This window comes from Entelurus aequoreus, linkage group LG20 (genome assembly GCF_033978785.1).
Source record: "Entelurus aequoreus isolate RoL-2023_Sb linkage group LG20, RoL_Eaeq_v1.1, whole genome shotgun sequence".
NCBI classification, from domain to species: Eukaryota; Metazoa; Chordata; class Actinopteri; order Syngnathiformes; family Syngnathidae; genus Entelurus; species Entelurus aequoreus.
The window spans coordinates 5,594,154-5,602,152 of record NC_084750.1 but is presented as its reverse complement, the minus strand read 5'-3'; positions in this window follow the sequence as shown (position 1 = coordinate 5,602,152).

Below are 7,999 nucleotides of genomic sequence, written 5' to 3'. Positions count from 1 at the left end.
TGGTTTAAAAGCCAAAGAGTAAAAATATTTTTTTAAGACGTGATTTAAAAGTCGTTAAAGAGGGAGCCGTCCGAATAACAATAGGGATATTGTTCCAAAGTTTTGGAGCCACAGCAGAAAATGCACGATAACCTCTGGATTTTAAACGTGTTTTTGGGACGACAAGAAGAAACTGAACAGCTAACCTCAGAGACCTTGTAGGGGTGTACATTTTTCTGACATATATTGTGGCGCTAATCCGTTAAGATATTTAAAAACAAACAACAATATTTTAAAATGAATTCTAAAATGAACTGGGAGCCAGTGAAGGGATTCTAAAATGGGGGATAATGTGTTCATGTTTTTTAGTGCCAGTTAAAAGGCGAGCAGCAGCATTTTGGACTAACTGCAATTGAGCGATTGAGACCTCGTTCATACAGTATATAATCCTCCATATTGGCAGACACATTCATTTATTTCATTCCAAGCAATAAAACAATATTTTTGCATCTGAAAAAAAACACCCACAAACGCTGGCTTACTCTAATAAAAATGTCATGTTTGTTATAAATACAGTAAAAAAAAAAAAAGTCTGGCTTCCGCTGGAGAGACATGTGTCTGCTAGCTTGAGCGCCCCCCCACTTCTCCCAGTGTGGCGAGTCAGAGTTCTGCTGAGGCATTTTGATTGATTGATTGATTGATTGATTGATTGAGACTTTTATTAGCAGGTTGCACAGTGAAGTACATATTCCGTACAATTGACCACTAAATGGTAACACCCGAATAAGTTTTTCAACTTGTTTAAGTCGGGGTCCACTTAAATTGATTCATGATACAGATATATACTATCATATATACTATCATCATAATACAGTCATCACATAAGATAATCATATTGAATTATTTACATTATTTACAATCAGGGTTGTGGAGGGGGGGGGAGAGGATATGGATATCAAGTAGTGGACATAGAGAGAGAGAGAGAGAGAGAGAGAGAGAGAGAGAGAGAGAGAGAGAGAGAGAGAGAGAGAGAGAGAGAGAGAGAGAGAGAGATCAGAAGGCATAAGAAAAAGAAAAAGTATCTGCATTTGATTGTTTACATTTGATTATTAGCAATCCGGGGAGGGTGTTAGTTTAGGGTTGTAGCTGCCTGGAGGTGAACTTTTATTGCGGTTTTGAAGGAGGATAGAGATGCCCTTTCTTTTATACCTGTTGGGAGCGCATTCCACATTGATGTGGCATAGAAAGAGAATGAGTTAAGACCTTTGTTAGTTCGGATTCTGGGTTTAACGTGGTTAGTGGAGCACCCCCTGGTGTTGTGGTTATGGCGGTCATTTACGTTAAGGAAGTAGTTTGACATGTACTTCGGTATCAGGGAGGTGTAGCGGATTTTATAGACTAGGCTCAGTGCAAGTTGTTTAACTCTGTCCTCCACCTTGAGCCAGCCCACTTTAGAGAAGTGGGTAGGAGTGAGGTGGGATCTGGGGTGGAGGTCTAGAAGTAACCTGACTAGCTTGTTCTGAGATGTTTGGAGTTTAGATTTGAGGGTTTTGGAGGTGCTAGGGTACCAGGAGGTGAACTGCAAGTTGACAATATATCGCCCCCTACTGTGAGGCAGAGGTACTTGCTGCCTCACGGCCTGCCTTTTCCCCGTGGCAACAAGCACGCACACGCTCAATACACTTTATGTGTAGGCGTGTAAGCACCACCTGTGTCTGCCTCACTTCTGGTCTGCTGCGTTATTTTCATCAGGAAACACGGAATTTCAGCAATTTTGATCATGAAAATTATCAAAATATACAGGAACCACACTAAAATCACAAAGAAAGCATAGACCAAAAGATAAATATTCAAACTTATTTTATTTCATTACTTCGTTTTTGAACATCTCATGGTTAAGCCACCTGGTGGCAAGGTGAGGCACTGCCTCACTTGCCTCCCCTGACAGCACGTCACTGACAGAAAGCAATATTTTGCTCATACAAATCGACAACCTCAATATTTCATTACGCTACACTCAGTAAACGCTAGATGGCAGCAGACACAAGTCCTAGCAACTGATTGATATACATGTTTTGGAAGCCTAAAAACATCCATCCATCCCATCCATTTTTTACCGCTTGTCCCTTTCAGGGTCGCGGGGGGTGCTGGAGCCTATCTCAGCTGCATTTGGGCGGAAGGCAGGGTACACCCTGGACAAGTCGCCACCTCATCGCAGGGCCAACACAGATAGACAGACAACATTCACACTCACATTCGCACATTAGGGACCATTTAGTGTTGCCAATCAACCTATCCCCAGGTGCATGTTTTTGGGGGTGGGAGGAAGCCGGAGTACCCGGAGGGAACCCACGCAGTCACGGGGAGAACATGCAAACTCCATACAAAAAGATCCTGAGCCCTACCTAAAAACATGTAAACATTTTATTTTTTAACTGATTTTCTATCATATTCTTTACCATTTTAACAACATGAATACGAGGCGGCCCATTAACACTGATGCTTTTGCGTTCCATTTAATGCAATGTTGCAAAATCCATCCAGATGATGAGATATTCAGGAATTAGTCTGAAAAGGGACAAGCGGTAGAAAATGGATGGATGGATAGATAGTTTGAGTAGGATGTTGGTGCATCAATACCAGCCAGCCTGTGTTGCAGGCCATAACTCTATTCCCATCTCAGTAAAAAGCAATTGCATCAACGCCCACCTCAAATGATATATGCTATAAAAAATTGGGGGGAAAAAAAGACTTGTCTGGTCTAAAATTTAACTGGTGGTGCCTTTCGCTGCAGGTTCTAATATATTCAGTGATGTTTCTCTATATTAAAAGGGGTTCTGATTGTTTACCTTCACAGTCAAACCTGAGTATTAGTATCCCTGTAAGGCAACATATTCTGCAGGTGCTCCTTATGGCTGTGGGGTGTGCAAAGTTGCAGCCAGGGAACCAAAAAAGGGAACTTTAATTTAATTTTGTCTGGCATTTACCCATGAGGGAGCTGTCTTGGCATCCATCCACAGGCAATGCATCACAATGATTTCCCATGAAAACTCCAGCAATAGCAGAGGCCCTGATTACACCTATAAACAGAAAAGGCCAGAACACTTTACATGTAACTTTTGCAAGAGTGTGCCAATGTATTTGGGCCTATTTTTTTTAATCACTTGCATTAAACAGTTATTTGGTGTTTTCTCAACAGCCTGTTTTTTGATTGATTGATTGAGAAGTTTATTGACATCTTAAATAATTGAATCCATGTAATGCTTTAAAAAGGCAAATAGATGGCACAAAAAGCCAAAAGGCTTGTTTCCATTGTGGTCCACTAAATATTCATCACATTTGATACAGTCAATAATAAAATATATATAACCTGTAACATGTATATAAAAAAATACGTAAAAAAAATGGATAAATTATGTACATATACACAGTATACATGTCAGGTGATTTGAAAAACAATAAATACAAAAAATTGGGGGGGCTCGAGGGGGGGTATATACACTATATACATGACACTATGTACATGACTATGTACATGTTGACTCCAAGAGTGTGCAAAACAGAATGAGACAATATATATACACTATAACCACATACAAACATTGTTTAAGCAATGCCCTGAGGCCTGCTTTTTGGAAAGACTTCAGAGCAGGTGACATTTAAAGATCTGCACGGTAGCGTAATAACTTAGTTCAGGAATTCACTCAAACCCAAATCGGAGTGCAATTCATTGAAACAAATAGTACAATATCTGTAGGGAAAACATCCGGCTACAATATAAACTAAAATAGTATGGCCGTATTAGTAGCGTGCCCGTAAATCTGTCATGATGACCCCGTTTGGAGTGATGCTAAATGAGCAATTATCTCTATGGGATTTTGAATGGAGGCTGACAAACCGCACTAAAACTATTACAAAGCACATGTGGACTCACCTAGTTGGGATAGGCTCCAGCCCGCACGCGACCCTCAAACGGATAAGCGGTACAAAATGGATGGATGTTAACTCAGCGCTGAATAAAAGTTTAGCATAAACAAAGCATAACCAGTAGGTACTTCAGTCCATTAAAGTAGAACAAGCAAACACCTGACCGGCCTATAAGCCTGTGGCCCCCCTTAGTCTTTGTGGCCCTAAACAACCGCATGGACCAGGAGTCTTCAATGAGACCCAAACTGAAGTCAAAATCAAGCAAGCACCCCTATTTATAAATCTTGCATCAAGTTGTGTTTATAATCAAACTAAATATCCTTGTTATTGTGCAATACTAAGATATTATAAATAACACAGTATATCGCCCAGGGATGTAGTGATAAACCGTAATAATAATAACCGCAGTAAAACACCCAAAGTATTACCGTTTTATATTAAAATGATCGAAAACCCCTAGCAAAACATTAACGTCTTTCCCCGTTAAGAATCGACATACCCCAAACTTAACTAATATAAATGTATTACTGTCTTAGCAACTAAGATATTCAATTGTGTGCATTGAACCTACAAGATGTGTACTCTTAAAACAGAGTGATCCTTCTTACTCAGAGGAGTACGAGACCGAGGTGTTTTTACGGGGCGTTCAAGGACCGCTGAACAGAGTAGGACGCCGCAACGCCCTTCACAAATAATAAATAATAATGATAGATTTTATTTGCTTCGCACTTCTTATTTAAATAAATCTTAAAGTGCTACAGTACAAACCAATATTTAAATCAAGAAACGTTTTTATTTTGAAACTCGAAGGTCACATGTGTGTTTAAAGAAATTGTAGATGGAATACAATGACATTTATTAAAAGAAAATCTTTTCATCCAAAAACTTTATAACCCTCCCTGCAGTACCTCTGCGGACTCACTAGGGGTCACAGATCCGCTGTCGAAGACCTCTGGCATAGAGTATATATGCCAGGGGCCAACCCTGGGTGTCATGATGTGTGGGTATCAGATTGATCGTTTACACAGGGGACTTCCTTCTTCAAAATAAAAGCATGGTAGTATTAACATGGATCCGGAGAGCATACCAAAAAAAATGATCAAGAACTACTCATTTCAATGTTTATGTTTACATTATGTTAATATCATTATTTATTCACGTTTTTTTTTTTTGAAACTGCTAGGAAACATGTGTGTTCGAAGACATTTGTGGAGGGAATTTAAAGGAATATAGAAGAAAAATATATAATCTACCAAAAACGTCATGACCCACTTAGAGTACCTGTGTGGACCCACTAGGGGTCACAGACCCCTGTCGAAGACCTCTGACAATGCTTTTATTTATAATATTTATATTAACTTGGATCCGTAGAGCATACCAAAAAAAAAATCAAGAACTACTAATTTTAATGTTTATGTTTACATTATGTTAATATCAACATTTATTCCCGAGAAGAAAAATATATAATCAACCAAAAATGTCATGACCCCCTTAGAGTACCCCTTCGGACCCACTAGGGGTCACGGACCCCCTGTCGAAGACTTCTAGGCATATAGTATTTATGCCAGGGACTAGTGATGGGTTGATGAGGCGTCATGAAGCGTTTCGACACATTGCAAAACTGTATTGATACTGTGTCGATACTGTGTCACTCAATGCTGACATCTGCTGGACATTAAAAATCCCTACAGGCAACCTATGGACCGACTCAATTGACACTGATTTTATGACCTAGTATATACAATAATGTAAACCAAGTCATTGTATTTCATTTAGGATTATTTCATATGTTCATTTAAATAAAAATATATTTTTATCTTTTTTAGATACCGTCAATAAATAATGTGAACATGTATCAAAACATGGAAATCTAAGAGAACGTGTTGTGAATGAGGATGCTTGTGGACTGGGAATTTTTATTTAATTTTTTTTTTTTTACACATTTTTATTTAAAAAAACAGTTTTTCCAACGTATTAAATTGTAGACCATTTCTCTTCTTAGTTATTATTTCTCCGGCTGTAGAAAAAACCCGCTCACAGGGCACAGAGGAGGCGTTGGTGCGACACAGTTCGCGCGTCGGTCACATGACCGAAACAGCTCATGATCAGTCACGTGACTTTCTAAAAGCGGTACGCGCACGACACAGGGTTTTGCTCTATGAGCTCGACACATGCGCCAATGCATCGGTGTTGCCGGACCCATCACTACTGTGGACTGTTTGTTTTTTCCATAGTTCCTGTTTTCCTGGTATCCTGTTTCCTGTCTTCAAGTTCCTGGTCCGTGTTTTCTTTATTTTTGACATTAAATCATGTTTTCCTGCACAAAGCCTGCCTTCTCTGCATCTTGTGGTTCGTCACCAACACCCTGTGACAGAATACTCCAGCCTAATTCGAACCCCGCAGAGATTTCGATGGCGGAGAGGCTTGACGGGATTGTAGTGCTAATGGCTAAATTAAATAAATAGAAAAGTTTGGCCTCATTCCAAGCCCACACCCACCCACCCCTGTCGTCTGTGGGTCTATCTGGTGACTTCTGGGATCCGCACCCTGAGGGGGTGGCTATGAGTAGCTGTGCAGCTGGGGAGGCACAGTTACTTCCCACCCCGTGTGGTCTGCAACAGACGGCACCATCATCTCCGGTGGGCCAGCAGACGCCGCCACCATGCAGTCCGGTGGGCCGGCAGACGCCGCCATCATCTCCGGTGGGCCGGCAGACGCCACCATCATCTACGGTGGGCCAGCAGAGGGCACCACCATCATCTCCGGTGGGCCAGCAGAGGGCGCCACCATCATCTCCGGTGGGCCAGCAGAGGGCGCCAACATCATCTCCGGGGGGGCCAGCAGAGGACGCCACCATCATCTCCGGTGGGCCAGCAGCAGAGGGCGCCACCATCCTCTCCGGTGGGCCAGCAGCAGAGGGCGCCACCATCCTCTCCGGTGGGCCAGCAGCAGAGGGCGCCACCATCCTCTCCGGTGGGCCAGCAGTAGAGGGCGCCACCATCCTCTCTGCATCTTGGGGTTCGTCACTAACACTCCGTGACACAAACACACATGTTTCCTTGCAGTTTCAAAATAAAAAGGTGAATAAAGGTTGATATTAACAGAATGTTAAACATAAACATTAAAATTAGTAGTTCTTGATATATTTTTTTTGGTATGCTCTCCGGATCCAGGTTTATACTACCATGCTTTTATTTTGAAGAAGATCAATCTGATACCCACACATCATGACACCCAGGGCCAGTCCCTGGCATAAATACTATATGCCTAGAAGTCTTCGACAGGGGGTCCGTGACTCCTAGTGGGTCCAAAGGGGTACTTTAAGGCAGTGGTTCTCAACCTTTTTTCAGTGATGTACCCCCTGTGAACATTTTTGTAATTCATGTACCCCCTAATCAGAGCAAAGCATTTTTGGTTGAAAAAAAGAGAAAAAATAAGTAAAATACAGCACTATGTCATCAGTTTCTGATTTTTTAAATTGTATAACATAGCAAAATATTGCTCATTTGTAGTGGTCTTTCTTGAACTATTTGGAAAAAAAGATATAAAAATAACTAAAAACTTGTTGAAAAATAAACAAGTGATTCAATTATAAATAAAGATTTCTACACATAGAAGTAATCATCAACTTAAAGTGCCCTCTTTGGGGATTGTAATAGAGATCCATCTGGATTCATGAACTTAATTCTAAACATTTCTTCACAAAAAAAGAAATCTTTAAGATCAATATTTATGGAACATGTCCACAAAAAATCTAGCTGTCAACACTGAATATTGCATTGTTGCATTGTACCGAATGGAATAGCCTACTTGATTTGATGTTCAGTTTATGAACTTACATTCATATTTTGTTGAAGTATTATTCAATGAATATATTTATAAAGGATTTTTGAATTGTTGCTATTTTTAGAATATTTAAAAAAAATCTCACGTACCCCTCGGCATACCTTCAAGTACCCCCAGGGGTACGCGTACCCCCATTTGATAACCACTGCTCTCAGGGGGTCATGACAATTTTGGTTGATTATATATTTTTCTTATATATTCCCTCCACTATGTAAATGTCTTCAAACACACGTTTCCTTGCAGTTTC